At 45.5% G+C, this 23058-nt stretch overlaps 1 protein-coding gene across 1 annotated transcript in view; it reads left to right on the top strand.

Annotated features, from left to right (window-relative positions):
* The window catches only part of LOC147728838 (uncharacterized), a 1063528-nt gene that overhangs the window by 672749 nt on the left and 367721 nt on the right, over window positions 1–23058 (top strand). The window lies entirely within an intron of this gene.

Here is a 23058-nt window from a genome sequence, read left to right on the forward strand (position 1 = left end):
TATGGTGGCGGTGTCTGTCAGACACCGCCAGCCATATTGGGATGCCCAAAAAGAAATGCTTTTCCACGGTGGGTTTTCCGCTGTGGAAAGCATACGGAGCTTCACTGCGGGGGGCCCGTTGCGGGCCCCCTGGGTGAAGGGGGGAGAGGGGTGCACATGGGGGGGCGCGCTGTGCCTGCTGCTTTCTGCATACAAATGCAATGTATGCATTTTTAACATTGCGGCGGGTGCAGCTTGAAGCCGCACCCGCCGCAATGTTAAAAATAGAGGATGTGACCGCCAGGGTGGCGGTCACATCCTAATTGGACAGGAGGGAACTCCGCAGGCCATGCGAAGGTTCCCTCCTCCTCGATGGTCACGGACGGACTCAAGTCCGTCTGCGATCATAATGAGCCCCTAAGTATGGGGGTATGCAGCCCTTTGTGTGGAAGCAAGACACAGCCTATTGAAGTGTAAGTAGGGCTGCACACAGCTCTTCCCTCGATCCTGCCAATGATGGCCCAACCAGGCAGACCGAAGCTCTCTGTTGTGTCCTCCTGTCTAGGAGGTATACAAAAGGCTCCACTGTCAGCTACATCCAGTCAGGTGACCCAGACACAAGCTGCAGGCACTAAACGGCTAAGGTTGGAAAATGCACAGCGAGACTGCAAATGCAGTTCTGAGATATGTTTTAGGCGCTACTTAGGTGCGTAGCACATTAAGTGCCATGGCTCACTAGTAGCGTTTAATTTACAAGCGTTGGCCATAGGTGATGTGCTTTACTAGGAAAGTCCTAAAGTCAGCACAAAAAAGTCAGAAAAACAGCCCAATTTTTATTTGCTAAACAGACTTTTTAAAGGCATTTCTAAATGAACCTTCATAAAATATTTGAATTACCTCTCAGGGGTGCACGAAACAGACAAAAAGGCGTGAAGAAGCTGAAGATTCAAACCATGCATTAGTGGCCAGCTCTCCAGTTAGCCACTTGGAAAATTTAGCCTGATGCATGCACCTTTTGTAAGCCAGCAAACATTCTGAATCGGAGTTTGTGAACGAATAAAGGTTTTTCATATATGCAAACATTTTATTAGTTGCTGAAGTTTCCTCTTTGGACCCCTTCCCCATTGTGATTTTTTGTAAACGTTTCAGGTGGAGAAGGTAGTGCCAGGCAACCATTACCAACTATGAGTGAAACTTTTTGAAAAAGTTGTTTTTCTCGAAACAGAAGCCATGCTTTCTGTATGGAAAATGTATTGTTTTAATAAACAATCCTTATTTAAAATCAGTCACAGACATGGTGGTGTAGCAATTTGTGACCTATCTCTTGAACATTAACAGTCGAAGCCCGTGCAGGTAAGAGCGGTGGGGCAGAGTGGGGCGGGGGATTACGACAAACGACGACGATGGAAAAATGAAATATTTATCTAATTTTCCCTTGTCATCATCTGTCGAAATATCCCCCACCTACCCGGCCCTACTGCTCTTACCTGCACGTGCCATGGCTGAATATTAATGAGGTGAGTCGGACTGCGACCTACTGCGAGTCCAGAACTTACGAAACAACTAAGTACATAGGTCTGGTTGCAAAAAGACAGGCTTGCTGATAATTGCCACCTCTTTTTGCACCCAGTATAAAAATGCAGCTGGTGCTCACACACTACTTACTGCACAGTCAATAAAATTGAAACAATATGATTTTTTGAAAACATAAGCAGGAGTTTTGTTACGTAACTCATTGTGGAACACTTTGCAGCTAAATACAAGAATAAAGAAAAATCCAATTTCACTGCTTCTGAACAAAATGGCTACATACACAACTGCACCAATGACCATGATAACTTAAGCTTTTCTGAATATAGTCAGTGACAAGTAGAAACTCACAAATTATTTTAGTTTAGTAGACTGGCACTACAACTATGATAAACTATCAGAGAGGAACAGATGTTCATGAATTTTGTAGTATAAGTATTTCCTTAATTTCAGAACCAACATCTTTGTGTTAATGGCGAAATGATGCTGAATTCCTGCTGTCTATTGCCTTTATTTCCTTGCAGAGATGTATCAATTTTAATCCACTGCATATAATGGTGGGCAATAGATCATGTTTTATACCCCCCCCCAATCTTACTTTTATTTATTCTTGAACAGCCTATGCTTTTCTGCAAAGTATGCATGCCTTGTTAATAGCAGGCAGCTGGTTAAATTGTACAGTTCCAGTACATCGGTCCTCTTTGATTCTGAAATTATGACTGAAAATGCTGTCAAGCCATCCTCCCAGAAGGAAACAATGGTCCTAGACAATTTTGAGCTTGCACTTTAGTTGTGAGAGGCACTCAATAAATAAACATATATCAGGTACATATAGACTTCACTTTATATCATTAATGTACCACCTATTCCTACAAAAGTCAAGCATGTATATCCTCATGACACACAAAGGCACAAAAGTATATCTCAAACAGTGTCCGTTTTATTTCGTAATTATTTTTTTATATACTCTGCGGCGAAAACTCCATAACCTCATGGAAGCCTAAACCTGTTGCGCAGACCGCCGGGTACTGTTGATGCCTGGGGATTAGACATAATAGGTAGATCCAGCGCATCACAGGTACATGGACACATTAAGCACCTTCTTTTTGTGACACTTTGACTAGCCTACTGGATACTAATGTAGATTCTTTAGTGTAGACAGTTTCCATAACAATATATTTTTAAGGTCCTGAAGAATCGTGAGTTATTAAACACAAGCGCGAGAAACATGTTGACCATTACAAACACACACTAACTGACACTTAAGTAGGAAAACACTGTATTCCATCAAGTGCGGTTATCTCCTTTTTAACTAGGGCAGGAGACCCCCAGAATAAACCTTCTCACTAGTACTTCCAGCCTTATTTTAAACCCACTATCACATCTACACACCTTTGGCCCCACACACGCACTTTATAAAACAGCTGTTGAATAAAAGATCTCCAGGAAAGTGCCCCTCTTTGAGGTGAGCCCGTTGGGTATTGCATCGCCGACCCAACGAGGAGCAGCCCAGATGATAAAGCCTGACACCTGAAAGGGTGTGTGAGGGCATTACATCCAACAAAATGGATGCCCAACGTTAGATCTCAGTGGGACCAGTGGCATCCAGACAATAGTGTGACTCGTACATTCTTTTTCTGAGGAACGGCACAGCATTCCTTGTTTTGATAACTTAATTGGGGAACACGCTTGTGCTGGACCTCCCACTCCCGGGTAGTGGAAATTGCCCCCTCCTCTCTCCCCCTTGTTGAACACAGGTTCTTGTTAGCTCCCGAACAGAGACTTGTGAGCTTTTGATCCGAGCCTCAGCTCTAATTATCATGTTTGTTCAGTAAAGCCCATTTCTTTATGGTTAATAAAAGTAGCACACATTTCTGAGCAAGCTACTTTACACTTAAAACCCAGTAATTTCATGTACATATATTTTGAGAGTTAGAGCAGTCCAAGTTTGAGCACATGGTCACATAAACTAGTACAGTATCTAATCATGTAGGCTCTGCCCGGTCAGCTAAGACCCTATACCCTTTTACATTGAGACTCCTGTAATCCTACAGAATCTTCCTTCAAGTGGGACACTGTCATGCTGTAGTCTCACAGTACTGTCAGCTGAACACCCACTGTTTCCACAAACTTGATTAAATATAATGAGAAAATACAGTGGTCAAAAAATCTACCTTCTCCAAATCAGGTACGTATGTCTACATAAAGTCTTTCTTTTTCATCTCTTTTTTTTGTTGATATAAAATTATGCATTGTACATGTCCATCATTTTAGTAGTTTAAATTTAAATGATAGTACAGTAAATATGTAAGTATATTATGTTCTCACACCAATCAGAAGCAATGGTAGTTCAAAACGGCATTGTAACTTCAACATTACATTTTAATGAAGTAATAATTCTAACTTAACCTTTACATCCAACATCTAAGCCTGAAGCCACATGTAAACCAAAATTATTTTACCCACTTTGGCATTTACATTAGGGTGTGTATCCTCCAGTAGCTCCTTTGCACCGTCCATTCGTTGGGCAGCTCTGTGCCTTCTCCGTGCGACTGGTCGGGCTCTGGTGGATATGAGTATCCATCTATTTAGTGTTACAATATCCAATTGCGGATATGTGCGTTGGTAGTAGTCATCTTACTATGTTCATGGGAGCAAATCATCAGTTTCGGATTGTAGTGCAAAGAGAAGTGTGTCATAGCCGGTGGTGCCAGCTCCCCACCTTGTCTGGAGATATGTGGTGTTAACACATTAATCTCCACCATGCTCCATTTGATCAGTTCTTGTCTTATCAGCGTCTTATCAATGGGGCTGTGGCTGCTTTTCAGTGCATAGCTATTGCTCTTTTCCTAAGTTACAGAACCAGATCTATAAATTTACAGGTATGTTTGCCATCTTCTTGTCTTGAGAACTGTCCTAGCAAGCATGTCGCTGCAGTGTTGTGGAGCTGTCTGCCTGGCCGGTCAGGAAATAGTGTGGGAACAGTCATCTGGTAAGGCACAATGTGTGGGCATTCTCACACCATGTGAAAAAACATGCATCTCTGTCTGGCATCTGTGGCACTCCGATGGGAGCCCCAGGTATATGTTGGCTAGTCATGCCAGGAAAACATAGGTACAATGCAGGTGACTGATATGTGTGAACTTGAAATGGTGGCTTCCTGTCATAGGTGCCTTAAGCATTGTTGTTCTGAAGGGGCCATACCAGCGCAGGAAATAAAAGGGGTGATAAAATAGCTAAACAGAGGAAACACACCAGTTCTGGATGGGCTGCTGTCAGAATGGTATCGAATGTTTGCAGATACGTTCGCGCACTAACTGTTTGGGCCAACGAGGTAGGGGAACTGCCCAAAACCATGATAGAGGCCCCCATTATTCTCCTTCCAAACCCGGGAAGGCCCCACATGACTAAATCCTACCGCCCACTGTCTCTACTCAATACAGATACTAGAATACTAGGCCAGATACGGGCCAGACACTTCATGAGTGTAATTAGGTAACTGGTGCACTCGGACCAGAACGGTGTTATACTGAGAAGGAGAATGGAATTAAACAAAAGGCGTCTGGCCAGTGTCCTTGAGGCTGTGGGGCGTGGGAACAAAAAATGGCAGTGGTATCACTTGACACAGAAAAAACTGAAACAGAAAAAAACACTGGACACAGTAAAGTCTTTCTTTTTCATCTCTTTTTTTTTGTTGATATAAAATTATGCATTGTACATGTCCATCATTTTAGTAGTTTAAATTTAAATGATAGTACAGTAAATATGTAAGTATATTATGTTCTCACACCAATCAGAAGCAATGGTAGTTCAAAACGGCATTGTAACTTCAACATTACATTTTAATGAAGTAATAATTCTAACTTAACCTTTACATCCAACATCTAAGCCTGAAGCCACATGTAAACCAAAATTATTTTACCCACTTTGGCATTTACATTAGGGTGTGTATCCTCCAGTAGCTCCTTTGCACCGTCCATTCGTTGGGCAGCTCTGTGCCTTCTCCGTGCGACTGGTCGGGCTCTGGTGGATATGAGTATCCATCTATTTAGTGTTACAATATCCAATTGCGGATATGTGCGTTGGTAGTAGTCATCTTACTATGTTCATGGGAGCAAATCATCAGTTTCGGATTGTAGTGCAAAGAGAAGTGTGTCATAGCCGGTGGTGCCAGCTCCCCACCTTGTCTGGAGATATGTGGTGTTAACACATTAATCTCCACCATGCTCCATTTGATCAGTTCTTGTCTTATCAGCGTCTTATCAATGGGGCTGTGGCTGCTTTTCAGTGCATAGCTATTGCTCTTTTCCTAAGTTACAGAACCAGATCTATAAATTTACAGGTATGTTTGCCATCTTCTTGTCTTGAGAACTGTCCTAGCAAGCATGTCGCTGCAGTGTTGTGGAGCTGTCTGCCTGGCCGGTCAGGAAATAGTGTGGGAACAGTCATCTGGTAAGGCACAATGTGTGGGCATTCTCACACCATGTGAAAAAACATGCATCTCTGTCTGGCATCTGTGGCACTCCGATGGGAGCCCCAGGTATATGTTGGCTAGTCATGCCAGGAAAACATAGGTACAATGCAGGTGACTGATATGTGTGAACTTGAAATGGTGGCTTCCTGTCATAGGTGCCTTAAGCATTGTTGTTCTGAAGGGGCCATACCAGCGCAGGAAATAAAAGGGGTGATAAAATAGCTAAACAGAGGAAACACACCAGTTCTGGATGGGCTGCTGTCAGAATGGTATCGAATGTTTGCAGATACGTTCGCGCACTAACTGTTTGGGCCAACGAGGTAGGGGAACTGCCCAAAACCATGATAGAGGCCCCCATTATTCTCCTTCCAAACCCGGGAAGGCCCCACATGACTAAATCCTACCGCCCACTGTCTCTACTCAATACAGATACTAGAATACTAGGCCAGATACGGGCCAGACACTTCATGAGTGTAATTAGGTAACTGGTGCACTCGGACCAGAACGGTGTTATACTGAGAAGGAGAATGGAATTAAACAAAAGGCGTCTGGCCAGTGTCCTTGAGGCTGTGGGGCGTGGGAACAAAAAATGGCAGTGGTATCACTTGACACAGAAAAAACTGAAACAGAAAAAAACACTGGACACAGTAATATGGCACTACTGTTTGAGACGCTCAGGGCAACGGGATTTGGACAATGGTTCATTTCAATGGTCTCCTTATTGTACACCAAGCCTCTGGCATGGGTTTGCACCAACTACATGTTTTTGGTGGAGTGGGTGCTGGGCAGAGGCACCCGATATGGTTGCCAGTTGTCACCTCTACTGTTTGACCTTTCCATTGAACCCCTAGCTTGCAGGTTATGGGAGGCGCTTAGCGATTGGGAAATGAAATTGCAGGACAGCTGGAATGCAGTGTCACCTTATTCCAACAATGAATTAGTATACCTACCTGCTAGACAACAATGTATTAGTATGCCTACCTGTTAGACCTGCTCTCCCTTGACCTTTTTGGCTCCACCATATGTGAGCTACGATACTCACTGGTTCCAGGACCATTACAGGTTCCAATCTACAGGGGGTTAAAAAATCCACATACATAGGACCAATGAGGAAGTACACAGAGTGATTTGAACTTTGCGACGTACATATCCTCATCAGCGCTTATGTCATAGTACTGTCATTTAGATAAAGATTTAAAGTGACCTTATTGACCAGTAATAGTGAACTGTTGCATCCAGCATCTTGCTGGAGCAATAGAATTCAGTTTCCAGTTTTCATGTGCTCCCTTCTTTTGACACAAGGAAGATCCAAATGATCTTTATGGCACACCGACCTACAATAGCGCGACTCCAGTGCGAATGCCTGGTGGAGTGAGCTGCTTGGAAGGCACTTTTAAAAACCCTTTTAAAACCCATTTGGAAATTGTGAAAATTGTGTTGCTTTTAAATCTCGATGCTTTATGTATGTGGCCCGTGCCATTATTTTTGAACTGCCTTGCTCTCTGCCTATCTTCTCTCCTGAGGCGGAAAGCCGGTAGATCTTTCTATCACTTTACTAGCAGGTATTGGGCTCTGTTCTAACTCCTTTTCTGGGGGCAGACGAACACCTACCTGTTTCGCTCACCATCGCGCCGCTTCTCCTGAGACCCTGTCGCCTACTTCGATCTGGGTGCTCCCCTCTCAGCTGATTACGAGCTGAGGGGCATTGAGGGACGGGGAGGCTGCGCACTAGTACGGCAGCCATCTTGGGTGAGGAAGGCTTGCGGACTCACGGATGGGACTATAAAATTAGACAGGGATGGCTCCGCGCAGCGAACGCACTCAGCGGATGCGCCTGACCCGCGCCAAAGGAGCGCCTAAGGAAAGCCCGTCTGCGCCCGTCAGCGTCCCGGAGGCGGACGGGGGCGGGCGGGCTGGCGACCCCCTGACAGCTCCAGAAGTGACTATACAGGTATTCCTCTGTGCAACGTTTGAACTTGAGACGCCCTTGCAATAATGGATGCACATCTCAGGGTCACAACTTTGAGGGCAACTCTCACTGTGCCGGCTGTGGCTGGTCACTGAGTGAAGCCCCGCCGGTAAGGGAAACCAAGGAGCTGAGACATGCCGGTATCCCGATGTTTGGGATGGATCACTCCGAATATGTCTTTAGCTGTGCCCTTCTGAACACTCGGTCAGTGAGCAAACACGCTCAGGACCTGTTCAAACTTCTGTCTGACTCCAAACCTGCCTGTCTTTTCCTGACGGAAACATGGCTTGGTGAGGCGTCTGGGCCGGACATCGCCAATGCTTTGCCCCCTAACTTGAAGGACTGGGCTATTTTAAGCCCAGCGGTGCCAGGGGACAACACCTGAAACCTTTGTGGGTTACCTGTTCCGGCGTACAAATCACAGAGACACGGGACACTTCCTTCGGCGTCAAAGATCGAGGTTTATTTACTGCAGGGAATACAGAAGTCGCAAGAAGTACAGCATGTGTAGGTTCTAGGAGACTGCTTCAAATTGCAACAGTGGATCGCTCCTTTTATACATATTTTAGTCATAGCACAACATGGCGAACAAAAGGTTACATCTCAGTTCCCACAGTAAACTTCAAAAGGGTTGCTTTCATGTATTCAGGAGCCCGGAACATAATTACAGTAGCATCGTCGGTTCCCAACTGTAAAAGTACGTTATCCCATCATTAAGTACATTCCATTCTGGCTGTAAACGAGGTAAGGAAAGAGACAGAAACAGGTGCAAGGAAGACGAAGATAGACAACAGATTGAAAAAGAGTGTAGGGGGCAATATCGGAAGCACGATTGCAAGATCAAAGGATTCGTGCCTGGGGATTAGACATAATAGGTAGATCCAGCGCATCACAGGTACATGGACACATTAAGCACCTTCTTTTTGTGACACTTTGACTAGCCTACTGGATACTAATGTAGATTCTTTAGTGTAGACAGTTTCCATAACAATATATTTTTAAGGTCCTGAAGAATCGTGAGTTATTAAACACAAGCGCGAGAAACATGTTGACCATTACAAACACACACTAACTGACACTTAAGTAGGAAAACACTGTATTCCATCAAGTGCGGTTATCTCCTTTTTAACTAGGGCAGGAGACCCCCAGAATAAACCTTCTCACTAGTACTTCCAGCCTTATTTTAAACCCACTATCACATCTACACACCTTTGGCCCCACACACGCACTTTATAAAACAGCTGTTGAATAAAAGATCTCCGGTAAAGTGCCCCTCTTTGAGGTGAGCCCGTTGGGTATTGCATCGCCGACCCAACGAGGAGCAGCCCAGATGATAAAGCCTGACACCTGAAAGGGTGTGTGAGGGCATTACATCCAACAAAATGGATGCCCAACGTTAGATCTCAGTGGGACCAGTGGCATCCAGACAATAGTGTGACTCGTACATTCTTTTTCTGAGGAACGGCACAGCATTCCTTGTTTTGATAACTTAATTGGGGAACACGCTTGTGCGGGACCTCCCACTCCCGGGTAGTGGAAATTGCCCCCTCCTCTCTCCCCCTTGTTGAACACAGGTTCTTGTTAGCTCCCGAACAGAGACTTGTGAGCTTTTGATCCGAGCCTCAGCTCTAATTATCATGTTTGTTCAGTAAATTCCATTTCTTTATGGTTAATAAAAGTAGCACACATTTCTGAGCAAGCTACTTTACACTTAAAACCCAGTAATTTCATGTACATATATTTTGAGAGTTAGAGCAGTCCAAGTTTGAGCACATGGTCACATAAACTAGTACAGTATCTAATCATGTAGGCTCTGCCAGGTCAGCTAAGACCATATACCCTTTTACATTGAGACTCCTGTAATCCTACAGAATCTTCCTTCAAGTGGGACACTGTCATGCTGTAGTCTCACAGTACTGTCAGCTGAACACCCACTGTTTCCACAAACTTGATTAAATATAATGAGAAAATACAGTGGTCAAAAAATCTACCTTCTCCAAATCAGGTAAGTATGTCTACATAAAGTCTTTCTTTTTCATCTCTTTTTTTTTGTTGATATAAAATTATGCATTGTACATGTCCATCATTTTAGTAGTTTAAATATAAATGATAGTACAGTAAATATGTAAGTATATTATGTTCTCACACCAATCAGAAGCAATGGTAGTTCAAAACGGCATTGTAACTTCAACATTACATTTTAATGAAGTAATAATTCTAACTTAACCTTTACATCCAACATCTAAGCCTGAAGCCACATGTAAACCACAATTATTTTACCCACTTTGGCATTTACATTAGGGTGTGTATCCTCCAGTAGCTCCTTTGCACCGTCCATTCGTATGGCAGCTCTGTGCCTTCTCCGTGCGACTGGTCGGGCTCTGGTGGATATGAGTATCCATCTATTTAGTGTTACAATATCCAATTGCGTATATGTGCGTTGGTAGTAGTCATCTTACTATGTTCATGGGAGCAAATCATCAGTTTCCGATTGTAGTGCAAAGAGAAGTGTGTCATAGCCGGTGGTGCCAGCTCCCCACCTTGTCTGGAGATATGTGGTGTTAACACATTAATCTCCACCATGCTCCATTTGATCAGTTCTTGTCTTATCAGCGTCTTATCAATGGGGCTGTGGCTGCTTTTCAGTGCATAGCTATTGCTCTTTTCCTAAGTTACAGAACCAGATCTATAAATTTACAGGTATGTTTGCCATCTTCTTGTCTTGAGAACTGTCCTAGCAAGCATGTCGCTGCAGTGTTGTGGAGCTGTCTGCCTGGCCGGTCAGGAAATAGTGTGGGAACAGTCATCTGGTAAGGCACAATGTGTGGGCATTCTCACACCATGTGAAAAAACATGCATCTCTGTCTGGCATCTGTGGCACTCCGATGGGAGCCCCAGGTATATGTTGGCTAGTCATGCCAGGAAAACATAGGTACAATGCAGGTGACTGATATGTGTGAACTTGAAATAGTGGCTTCCTGTCATAGGTGCCTTAAGCATTGTTGTTCTGAAGGGGCCATACCAGCGCAGGAAATAAAAGGGGTGATAAAATAGCTAAACAGAGGAAACACACCAGTTCTGGATGGGCTGCTGTCAGAATGGTATCGAATGTTTGCAGATACGTTCGCGCACTAACTGTTTGGGCCAACGAGGTTGGGGAACTGCCCAAAACCATGATAGAGGCCACCATTATTCTCCTTCCAAACCCGGGAAGGCCCCACATGACTAAATCCTACCGCCCACTGTCTCTACTCAATACAGATACTAGAATACTAGGCCAGATACGGGCCAGACACTTCATGAGTGTAATTAGGTAACTGGTGCACTCGGACCAGAACGGTGTTATGCTGAGAAGGAGAATGGAATTAAACAAAAGGCGTCTGGCCAGTGTCCTTGAGGCTGTGGGGCGTGGGAACAAAAAATGGCAGTGGTATCACTAGACACAGAAAAAACAGAAACAGAAAAAAACACTGGACACAGTAATATGGCACTACTGTTTGAGACGCTCAGGGCAACGGGATTTGGACAATGGTTCATTTCAATGGTCTTCTTATTGTACACCAAGCCTCTGGCATGGGTTCGCACCAACTACATGTTTTTGGTGGAGTGGGAGCTGGGCAGAGGCACCCGATATGGTTGCCAGTTGTCACCTCTACTGTTTGACCTTTCCATTGAACCCCTAGCTTGCAGGTTATGGGAGGCGCTTAGTGATTGGGAAATGAAATTGCAGGACAGCTGGAATGCAGTGTCACCTTATTCCAACAATGAATTAGTATACCTACCTGCTAGACAACAACGTATTAGTATGCCTACCTGTTAGACCTGCTCTCCCCTGACCTTTTTGGCTCCACCATATGTGAGTTACGATACTCACTGGTTCCAGGACCATTACAGGTTCCAATCTACAGGGGGCTGAAAAATCCACATACATAGGTCCAATGAGGAAGTACACAGAGTGATTTGAACTTTGCGACGTACATATCCTCATCAGCGCTTATGTCATAGTACTGTCATTTAGATAAAGATTTAAAGTGACCTTATTGACCAGTAATAGTGAACTGTTGCATCCAGCATCTTGCTGGAGCAATAGAATTCAGTTTCCAGTTTTCATGTGCTCCCTTCTTTTGACACAAGGAAGATCCAAATGATCATTATGGCACACCGACCTACAATAGCGCGACTCCAGTGCGAATGCCTGGTGGAGTGAGCTGCTTGGAAGGCACTTTTAAAAACCCTTTTAAAACCCATTTGGAAATTGTGAAAATTGTGTTGCTTTTAAATCTCGCTGCTTTATGTATGTGGCCCATGCCATTATTTTTGAACTGCCTTGCTCTCTGCCTATCTTCTCTCCTGAGGCGGAAAGCCGGTAGATCTTTCTATCACTTTACTAGCAGGTATTGGGCTCTGTTCTAACTCCTTTTCTGGGGGCAGACGAACACCTACCTGTTTCGCTCACCATCGCGCCGCTTCTCCTGAGACCCTGTCGCCTACTTCGATCTGGGTGCTCCCCTCTCAGCTGATTACGAGCTGAGGGGCATTGAGGGACGGGGAGGCTGCGCACTAGTACGGCAGCCATCTTGTGTGAGGAAGGCTTGCGGACTCACGGATGGGACTATAAAATTAGACAGGGATGGCTCCGCGCAGCGAACGCGCTCAGCGGATGCGCCTGACCCGCGCCAAAGGAGCGCCTAAGGAAAGCCCGTCTGCGCCCGTCAGCGTCCCGGAGGCGGACGGGGGCGGGCGGGCTGGCGACCCCCTGACGGCTCCAGAAGTGACTATACAGGTATTCCTCTGTGCAACGTTTGAGCTTGAGACGCCCTTGCAATAATGGATGCACATCTCAGGGTCACAACTTTGAGGGCAACTCTCACTGTGCCGGCTGTGGCTGGTCACTGAGTGAAGCCCCGCCGGTAAGGGAAACCAAGGAGCTGAGACATGCCGGTATCCCAATGTTTGGGATGGATCACTCCGAATATGTCTTTAGCTGTGCCCTTCTGAACACTCGGTCAGTGAGCAAACACGCTCAGGACCTGTTCAAACTTCTGTCTGACTCCAAACCTGCCTGTCTTTTCCTGACGGAAACATGGCTTGGTGAGGCGTCTGGGCCGGACATCGCCAATGCTTTGCCCCCTAACTTGAAGGACTGGGCTATTTTAAGGCCCAGCGGTGCCAGGGGACAACACCTGAAACCTTTGTGGGTTACCTGTTCCGGCGTATAAATCACAGAGACACGGTACACTTCCTTCAGCGTCAAAGATCGAGGTTTATTTACTGCAGGGAATACAGAAGTCGCAAGAAGTACAGCATGTGTAGGTTCTAGGAGACTGCTTCAAATTGCAACAGTGGATCGCTCCTTTTATACATATTTTAGTCATAGCACAACATGGCGAACAAAAGGTTACATCTCAGTTCCCACAGTAAACTTCAAAAGGGTTGCTTTCATGTATTCAGGAGCCCGGAACATAATTACAGTAGCATCGTCGGTTCCCAACTGTAAAAGTACGTTATCCCATCATTAAGTACATTCCATTCTGGCTGTAAACGAGGTAAGGAAAGAGACAGAAACAGGTGCAAGGAAGACGAAGATAGACAACAGATTGAAAAAGAGTGTAGGGGGCAATATCGGAAGCACGATTGCAAGATCAAAGGATTCGTGCCTAATGCATGCACGGCTGAAACAATAGACCGGCACGGCAAGATGAGCCTCGAGCAGGGCCATCTGCCTTTGCAGTGTCATCCCCCTCGTCATAAAGACACCCTCAAAGGAACACATGTCTTCCGCAAGAGCTTGGGAATCCCAGGGTCACGAAGCGGACAGTGTCCGTTCGCTGGCTACTTGAGGGCAAGAGACAAAATGGATGCCGTATCTAAAATGGAACCCGTGGGTTCAGATGAAGAAACCCACGAATAAGACGAACGGTTCAGGCCAGCGTAGCGAAAACGCGTACACCTACTAAACTCGTCATTTGCGGTTCATAGATATCAAACTCGTCCATATTCGAACGAGTCAAAAACATCACTACGATTGTCACGGAACCTCAGACGCTCCTTTTGCCCTCATGTAGGCAAGCACTAGTCGATATCAGAATCGATCTCGATATTCATCAAATCATTCAGATGTTGCTGCAACATTATTCTATACATTAATGCTTCCTTGGTAACAGATGGCCGTCTTATACACGTTGTAGCACAGAGGCCACATAAGGCAGGACCACACTGCACACAAAGACAACACGTGAACAGAAATGCTACAACAACCCCGATGATCATCAGAATCTTCCAACCCCACATCGACATTAGGCCCCAAAACCATCCTAGTAGCGTCCAATCACCTACGTCCACGTGTATGGACTCGGAGATCTTATGCAACTTCGAGATGGCTTGATAGACAGTTGGAGCGTTATCAGGGATGAAAATGCAACAACTCGAATGGATCACCTTACATACACCACCTCTATCTGCAAGAACAACATCTAAAACCATACGGTTTTGCAACGTCATAAGCCTATCCGCCTGAAGCTCTGCTGTCAGATTACCAAGAGCACTTGCAGTTATATTAGCAGTCAATTCGACCACACGAGTCAACTGTCTCAGGTTCCTACTATTGATCATAGGTCCCCAAAACGGCAGGAAACCCTTAAAGAAGTCTCCTGCTTCTTGACCGGCAGTGTCCTCTTTACTAATAACGCCTCTCACAACTCTAGTCTTGTGATAGTCCGAGGCAACTGTGAAGGTCGGTGGCAACAGATTCGCAATATAACAGGTGCCCGAGAAGTCACGGGGCAACCATGTATATGCGCGATCGTAACATACAAAGTATGTACCCTTGGCAGTCAGGAAAACAGGGGAAGAGAGCGTTGGTAAAACATACGTTTCAGTGCAAGCACTCTTCCCAAGCTGAGCTCGCGGATTTCGGCCAAGTCCTTGCAAGCAGAAATTTCCGAGATGGGGTACGATCCAGATCGGAGACGAGCTTTTAAGCTGTCTATCACCCACTGATATACTATACTCAGCCTCACTCAGATCCTGGTATGCTTGCACCTCTTCTTCTGGAATAAGCGATGCATCAAAAATATCTCTATCTAAGTCAACTATCGCTCTTGCCAAAGGCTTGTGGTACGGGCCGGGACCAAGATCTGCAGTGCGTGGCTCTCGATGGGGGTAGGAATCTAGTGCACTACGAAACATAGTTTGGAATGCTCGAGCTGACCCCTGGGAGCTGTAAGGAAGAACCAGATACGGAATACCCCTATCCATGGTATGTGGCAATAACCGCAACGAACATAAAGAGTTGGAGGGTCTGTTGTCTAACATGGCTGAGTCTAAAAGGTCCTATTTAAATGACCCTTTTGGATTGCACTAAACCATTAGGCCTAATCCATAATACAGCAAAGCATCACAGTGATTTTTTCACACTATTTTACACTTCTTTTTAACCTGGCGTCCTGGTGAATATCTTTAATAAAAATATTTTCCTTTGCCTCGACCGTCATTTTAGCTTCACTTATTTTCACTCCCTGTTTTGCACTGCATTTTTTCAGCACCACTCTGTGGCATGGACACTGTAACAATATAAACCAGAAGTGAGTGTGGTCTGGCCAATTCATCTGGGCTTGGACTCACCACCCTGGTTAGACGTCCTACATGACGAGGCTCCGCCAAATGGGTGGGCTGATAGGATATCTACTATATACCCGTGTCATGTGACCACCTGGTCTGGTTTAGTGCAATCCAAAAGGGTCATTTAAATAGGACCTTTTAGACTCAGCCATGTTAGACAACAGACCCTCCAACTCTTTATGTTCGTTGCAGTTTGATTAGGGGTATTGAGTTTGGATGGTCTATAAATATAGTCCCCTTGACCCTCCTCAACCTTTGTTTTTCATGTGGCAATAACCCACACACCCAACAGGTAGTAGTATTCATCACCAACTGATGCTGATGAAGAAGCTGGACAAAGGAGTTGTTCATGAATTCCGCACGTCTAACCTGCTCGTGTTGGGGCAGAGGATGAAAGGAATGTGGAGAAACAGTGGGAATAGATTTCAGTTCAGAAGAAGAAGTAGGTGAAACAGAAGGCAATAACGACTGTATTCCGAAGTACACTCCACCCACCAATAACATGGAAACAGTCAGAAACAGCAGGAATACCTGAAACAGAAAGCATTTTGTTCGTACAACCCTATGTAATGTCGATCTTTGAGCTAACATCCTCTCTACTTCCGACAACTTAGAGAAATCAATCCTCTAAAAACCGTCCGCAACGTTCTTGACGCACTTCGTTCTGAGTAGCGATTATCAATTCCCAGGAGTTCCCAGGAATCGACAAAAGTAACCGACCTAGTGTCAGGAACTTTCTAAACAGAAGGAAGTACCCGCACGGCCCTACGGTCAACCCGGATGTAAGGTTTTCTTTAATCAAACATTCAACTTTAATACAAATCTCCTAGCTGTGGAAAAAAACATACGTGGATAAGAACTCAAGAATTACTAGAGGATGCAATTGTTCATAATGTTCATGGTAACAGTAAGAGGGTAATATGAATTCAAAAAGGGAAAAAAACAAAAAGGGATTTCCTTTATTAGTCTCTGTTATGAGAACGAAGAAAATATTTGCTTCTTCCAGGACGAGTCTGTTCTTCGAATAATTGTTCAGATTGTGAAACAGCGTCCAATCGATCAGATGACAGTTCAAGCCTCGAATTCTCCAATGCTGATGGTTCAACAAATGTATCTGGCTGCAATGAAGTATCTCCTACAGGTTGAGCATCACTAAACGGCACAAATTTTGTTGGGGTCTCTGTTTCTGTTGCGGCAATCCAGGTCCTCACCCAAGAATCTGCTGGCAAAGGGATAGGAACTTTTTTGGTGTGGGTGGCATGCACACAACTCTTTCTGCCTTCCAAACGAACTGCAGTTCTTGTAGCCAGCAGGACTTGGAACGGACCCACAAATCTCGGCTCCAAATTGCGCTTTCTGCCAAAGTTGCGGGTGACGACCCAGTCACCCGGTTGGAGCCGATGTCCAGGACCCTCTGTCTGTGCCGGTAGAGCTTCAAAGACCTGTTGATGAATTAACCTCAGTTTAGCAGTCAGATCATGGAGATAATCAATTAACATTGGATACTCAAGACTATCAAAGGCCTCAGGCCTAGGGACTCCCCAAATGTTCGCAGGATGGCCGAACACAATCTCATATGGGCTAAGCCCTACTCGAGAGTGTACAGTCGCCCTGGTCGATAAGAGAGCCAGAGGCAAGGCATCAGGCCATGACAGACCAGTCGTAGCTTGAATCTTAGCAACTTTCAGTTTCAGAGTACCATTGTACCCTTCAACTAAACCCGCTGACTGGGGATGATTGGCGCTATGGAATTTTTGTCGAATTCCAAGGCCCTTACACACACTCTTCATCACACTCCCCACAAACTCACTTCCGTTATCTGACCATACAATCCTTGGCATTCCATACCGAGGAAAGTATTCCTTCAGTAGGACTTTCGCTGTGGACAGGGCAGTATTATCTTTGAGAGGGTAGGCCTCAATCCATCTGGAGAACGCGCAAACCACAACTAAGACGCACTTCAGGTTATTGCATCTCTCCATATGGATGAAGTCCAATTGGATAACCTCAAAGGGACATGTAGGAGGAGCAAAATGGCCAGGTGGAGTGGGGGTGCCCTTGCCGGGATTGTACATCATACATACCATACAATTCTTAACCACTCTCTCAGCACATTTAGCAATACCATCATTCTTCCATACAGGGGACAGCAACTTACATATACCTTTCGCACTAATATGTGACAAGCTGTGAGCCATAGTCACAACGGCTAGCACATATGCATCCGGTAACATCCACCTCTGACATTCCGACAAATCAATCCAACATCCATGCGCATCCAACTTTCCCGTGCTTTCTTTCCACTTAGTCTTTTCAGATTCAGTGGCCTCATTCTGAATCGCTTTCACGCTCTCAACAGTGTCCTCACACATACCAGTCTCTGCCGGCCACCTTACTGAACTCGTAACGTACATTCGGGTTGCAAGATTCTTAGCTGTCTCTTTAGCAATCTCATCCGCAAACGCGTTACCACGACCAACATCATCCGTAACCTTTCGGTGCGTGCTGCATTTAATGATTGCCACCTGCTTAGGCAATGTAAGTGCGTCTAAAAGATCGTTCACGAGCTGTCCGTGTTGGATCTTCGAGCCATGCGATGTCATAAATCCTCTTTCTCTCCACAGACGACCAAAGCTATGTGCAACGCCAAATGCATACTGACTATCCGTAAACACATTCACTCGCTTTCCCTTAGACAAAACACACGCTCTCGTCAACGCAATCAACTCTGCCGCCTGCGCGGAATTCTGGCTCAATCTCGCAGTTTCCACAACCGTACTCAATGTCACCACAGCATACGCAGTCGTCACATCACCATTCGGCAACTTGAAACACGAACCATCAACATACAAAGTACCATCGGGATCTGCCAATGGAGTGTTTTTTAGGTCAACACGACCCTTCGTTTCTTCCTCAGTTCGCAAATAACAATCATGTGGTGGTACATCATCTGATTCCATATTAGTCGGCAACAACGTCGCCGGGTTCAGTACATTACAGCGCTTTATTTGTATATGATTTGCCAAAAGCGTCAACTCATAACCGGACAACCTTGCGCTCGTCAAGTGTTGAGTTTTTGTACGATTCAAGAGAGTGTCAACTGCATGCGGAACCATCACCGTAAGCATATTATCCATGACCAATCCTGCAGATTGCCGGATGGACACTGCAGCTGCCGCTGTCGCTCTTAGACAACTCGGCAATGCTCTAGCTACTGGGTCCAAGGTCGAGGAAAAATATGCACATGGACGCTGCTTACCACCAAATTGTTGCATCAAGACACTCAACGCACAACCCTCTCTCTAGTGAACGTATAGTGTAAACGGCTTACTGTAGTCAGGAGTACCTAACACAGGGGCCGAAAACAACGCATCACGCAATTCTGAAAAACTTTTCTGACACTCTTCAGTCCATGGCAAAGGAGTCGGAACATCCTTGCACGTGAGGGCTACCAATGGCTTCGCTAGCAATGAAACATTTGGAATCCATTGCCTGCAGTATGACGTGATACCTAGAAAGGCATGCACATCTCTCTGAGTTGTTGGCACAGTCATTCGAGCGATCGCTGCAATTCTCTCTGGGGTCAACCTTCTTCCCTCCTTTGACAAAAAGTGACCTAGGTAGGTTACTTCTTGACAACAATATTGCAGTTTAGAAGGCGACACCTTGTGATGTAAGTCACAGAGATGCTGTAACAGCGATACTGTAGCAGTTTTGAAAATCTCTTTAGTGTCAGCAGCCACTAACAAGTCATCAACGTACTGAATCAAGGCTGCACCAGCCGGTAACACAAACGCATCAAATTGACTCTTCAGGGCTTGGCTGTAGATCGATGGACTCTCACAGTAGCCCTGAGGAGCGCGTTTAAACCTGAAGCTGCGACCACCTAATGAGAAGCCGAATAGATCTCTGCTTTCCTCAGCAATCGGAATGCTAAAGAAAGCATTCTTTAGATCGATCACTGAGAACCAAGATGCAGAGGATGGAATCAGAGTCAGTAAAGCCGTAATGTCAGGCACCACAGGAAATTGTGGAATCACAATTTTGTTTACCTCCCTTAAATCAATGACAAAACGGTACACAGGAGGCTTGGATGGATCAGTTCGTTTCAAAATAGGTAACACAGGACTATTACACACATTTCACCGAGTTTCCTCGATAACATCCTTCTTGATCAATTCATAGATGATCGTTAACAGCGCTCGTTCACCATCAAGAGAGATACGATACTGGGGAATACGTGGTAATCGCACATTCGATTTCAATTGGACAACGTAAGGTGAGATGTCCAGCAGGCCCACATTATTGGGACCTGTTGCCCACAAAGACTCAGGAAGAGAACTCAATTCCGGTGGGAGCTTATCAGTTGACAGATACATAGGAGAGATCACTCTCCGACCCAATGTAAGCTCCACTCCCGCAGGAGAACAATACAGGGTCGCATATAACCGTTTCAGCAAATCCAGGCCCAAAAGATTCTCACCACAACCAGTAGTCAAAATCAAAGGAGCTTCCAGCTCACAAGGCCCAATTGTGAGGGGCAAAGGGCTAGAAACCGGATTGCTAACGGGGGCGCCAGAGAATCCAATGGAAACATTCGTTAAGCCAGACAAAGGTGCGCCAGGGAGTTTCAAATGCATGATGGAACCTTTCGCTGCACCAGTGTCCAAGAGAAAAGGCTCAACTACGCCCGATGTGGCAACTGCGACGTAAGGCCCTCTCTGATCAACCGGAACTGATACTACTCCCTCTCTTTGTCTGTGGCTGTCCTAGTAATTACCGTCATCAATATCATGCTCGACGTAACAGTCATCCACAAGATACTGTGCAGATCTACCTGACGATGAACCACGCTGATCAAAGCAATTATTTGAATCTGATGAAGTGGTAGAACGCTCATTCTGATTTTGAGTGACACCGCGACCTCTACCACGTGAAGCCTGTTGAGGACCACTACGACCTCCTCGAGCCGAAACACCATTATTTCGGTCGCGCAAAACCGGACAATTAAACTTCAAATGGCCCTCACCTCTACAGTATGCGCATTGATTATAACCAAGCATAGATCTCGGTGTGGAGGAGTCAGTACGCGACTGCGACCTAGAAGACTGTGATTGCGATGTATTTTGCTGCTGTGCATCGTTTTGATTCGAGCGCGGAGGATACGCTTGTTGCAACAGAACTTTAGTTTTAAGATCCTTTGTTTTCTTATCCGCACGATCATTTTCCTCCTTCTCCCTATTTTCGTAATATTGAGCCGTGGCTAATATTTGAGCAGAGGTAGAAACAGCCCACGAACTTTCGGAATTTTTCAACTTGTTGCTGAGTTCAGGCAACAAATTCGATACAAATTTATCTACAAATAATCGCTGACCTCCCTCAGTGCTCATATCCTGACCACTATGATCGATGAATGCCTCCTCAAATCTCGTAAAGAAATCGGAGACACTCTCGTCCTTCTTTTGCTTGCACGCGGACAGTTTATCCCAATTAACTCTCATTGCTGGCATACGTGTCTTCATAAGTGTAATTATCCTCTGGGGCAGATTCTCAATAATCTGTTCAGGCTTAGCCCCACCAACTTGTCGTCCGTCGGCCGCCGCAAGAGCAGCCTAATCACCGCCTAACTCGGCTATGTGATTCTCTTGACGGATTTTTGCCCAAATTGGTTGCGGTACTACGTTACCAAACAGCATGCCGATATCGGCAAGGTTCATAACAGTAGCATCCACTAATTGGGATAACTCCTTATATTAACCTGCCGGATTTTTGCGGGGGTCAGGCAAAGTTTGCTTCACCTGCAAAACTTCCGACCGCTTCCATGGGAGGTGTATCCAAACTCTCTGAAAGTGTGGTGGAATAGCGGGATTAGCATTCGCATCACCTGGCATCCACACTGGGGGAACTTCTCGCATGGGATACTGACCAGGTGTTGCCATCCACTCCTCAGTTTCGTCCTTAAAAAATGCTCGGGGTAGTACTGTAGATCGAAAGGATAGAAGACGCTCTACGGCACGTCGAACGTTACTACCCACAATCATACCGTTTGAAAACTGATTCTGGAGTTCAGTCATTTCGGACGGCACATTGTCTACCTCATCAGTATCCCATACCTCTCGTAATGATTTACACATTTCCTCAAACACAAATCTCTGCGTGGGCTCATTAAATTGAGAGAACGTCTCAAAAACCATGCGCGGGGTGTTCTTAATGGGATACCTAATCCATTTGCGGGCCATTTTCACTAACGTATCACTCTCCCTACCACCAGGAATTTGACTTCGTCTTTGAGGGACATCAGAAACGTCGGACCCAAGGATCGGTCCAAATGGAGAGTAAAGATTAGCAACAGCATTAAGTATGCGACTATGGACAGACGGAGAAGAGGAAAGAAGTACAGGGGCAACAACATGAGGGCTGAACGTAGGAGCAGTGGGAGCAGTAGGAGTAGCCAAGAGAGCAGAAGTAGCGGGAACAGCAGACTGAGAAGGTATAGGCAGTGGAGCAGTAGGAAGAGGGGCAGGTAAGGGAACAGGGACGACTTGAGGAACAAGAGGATTCGGAAGAACAGGACCAGCGACAGGCTGACTAGCAGCTGCCGGAACAACAGGTTGAGGAACAGGAAGAACCACAGGGGCTGTAGTATCCTGTGCGTATGGAGGTGGTGATTTCAGTAGATAGGACAACAAAGGGTCCTCAACCGCTTCCTCTCCCTTCTTATCAGCACTCGACGGTAAAACAGGATAACACTTATCCACCGCCATATGTTGCAGTCTAGCAAAAACTTCCTTTTCCTTCTCTTCTTTGTCTCGCTGGAACTGCTCTGTACCCTCCCTCCTATTTTTCTTAAGCTGTTTAATTTCTTTCTGCTTGGCCTCTTTGCGCCATAACCGAAAGGAATCAAACATGGCCGGCCTAGATTTCTTTTTAAACAATTTTGCTTCGAGATTATCCAAAATTGCAGTTTCGAAACTACCATGAGGTGGCCAACTAAGGACACCATCGTCTTTAGTCTAGTGGATCCAATAATCATTATATACAATAGGACCCACTCCATGGCGACTATAGAGCTCATAGATCGGAGTTCCAACTGGAGGTATCGGACATGAGTCCTCCAATCGGGAATCCGCACCGCAACATTTAAAGCAACCAAACAAAGTACTACGGCCAGGCATCGTGCACACTAACCGAGTTTACAAACTTCAAGGGTTATCGAATTACGATGTCCTCGCAAAAATGCAAGACCCTCGGTTTTTGGCAATTGCAATCGTCAAATAAAACCCAACAACTAAGGACCAACAACTAAGAACCACAAATGCAATGGAACCATGCAAACAACCAAGTTTCAACAACGACCAAGGACTCTGGGAGCGACCCACAAATACTTAACTGAAAGAGCAATGGCGTCACCAGGAAGGCCCGTTTATCGTCTCGCTGTACAAAGGACTACGCCAGGCGCCAAAACAGGTCGACAGTCAGGGCATCA

The sequence above is a fragment of the Lissotriton vulgaris genome, chromosome 3_1 (assembly GCF_964263255.1).
Source record: "Lissotriton vulgaris chromosome 3_1, aLisVul1.2, whole genome shotgun sequence".
NCBI lineage: Eukaryota > Metazoa > Chordata > Amphibia > Caudata > Salamandridae > Lissotriton > Lissotriton vulgaris.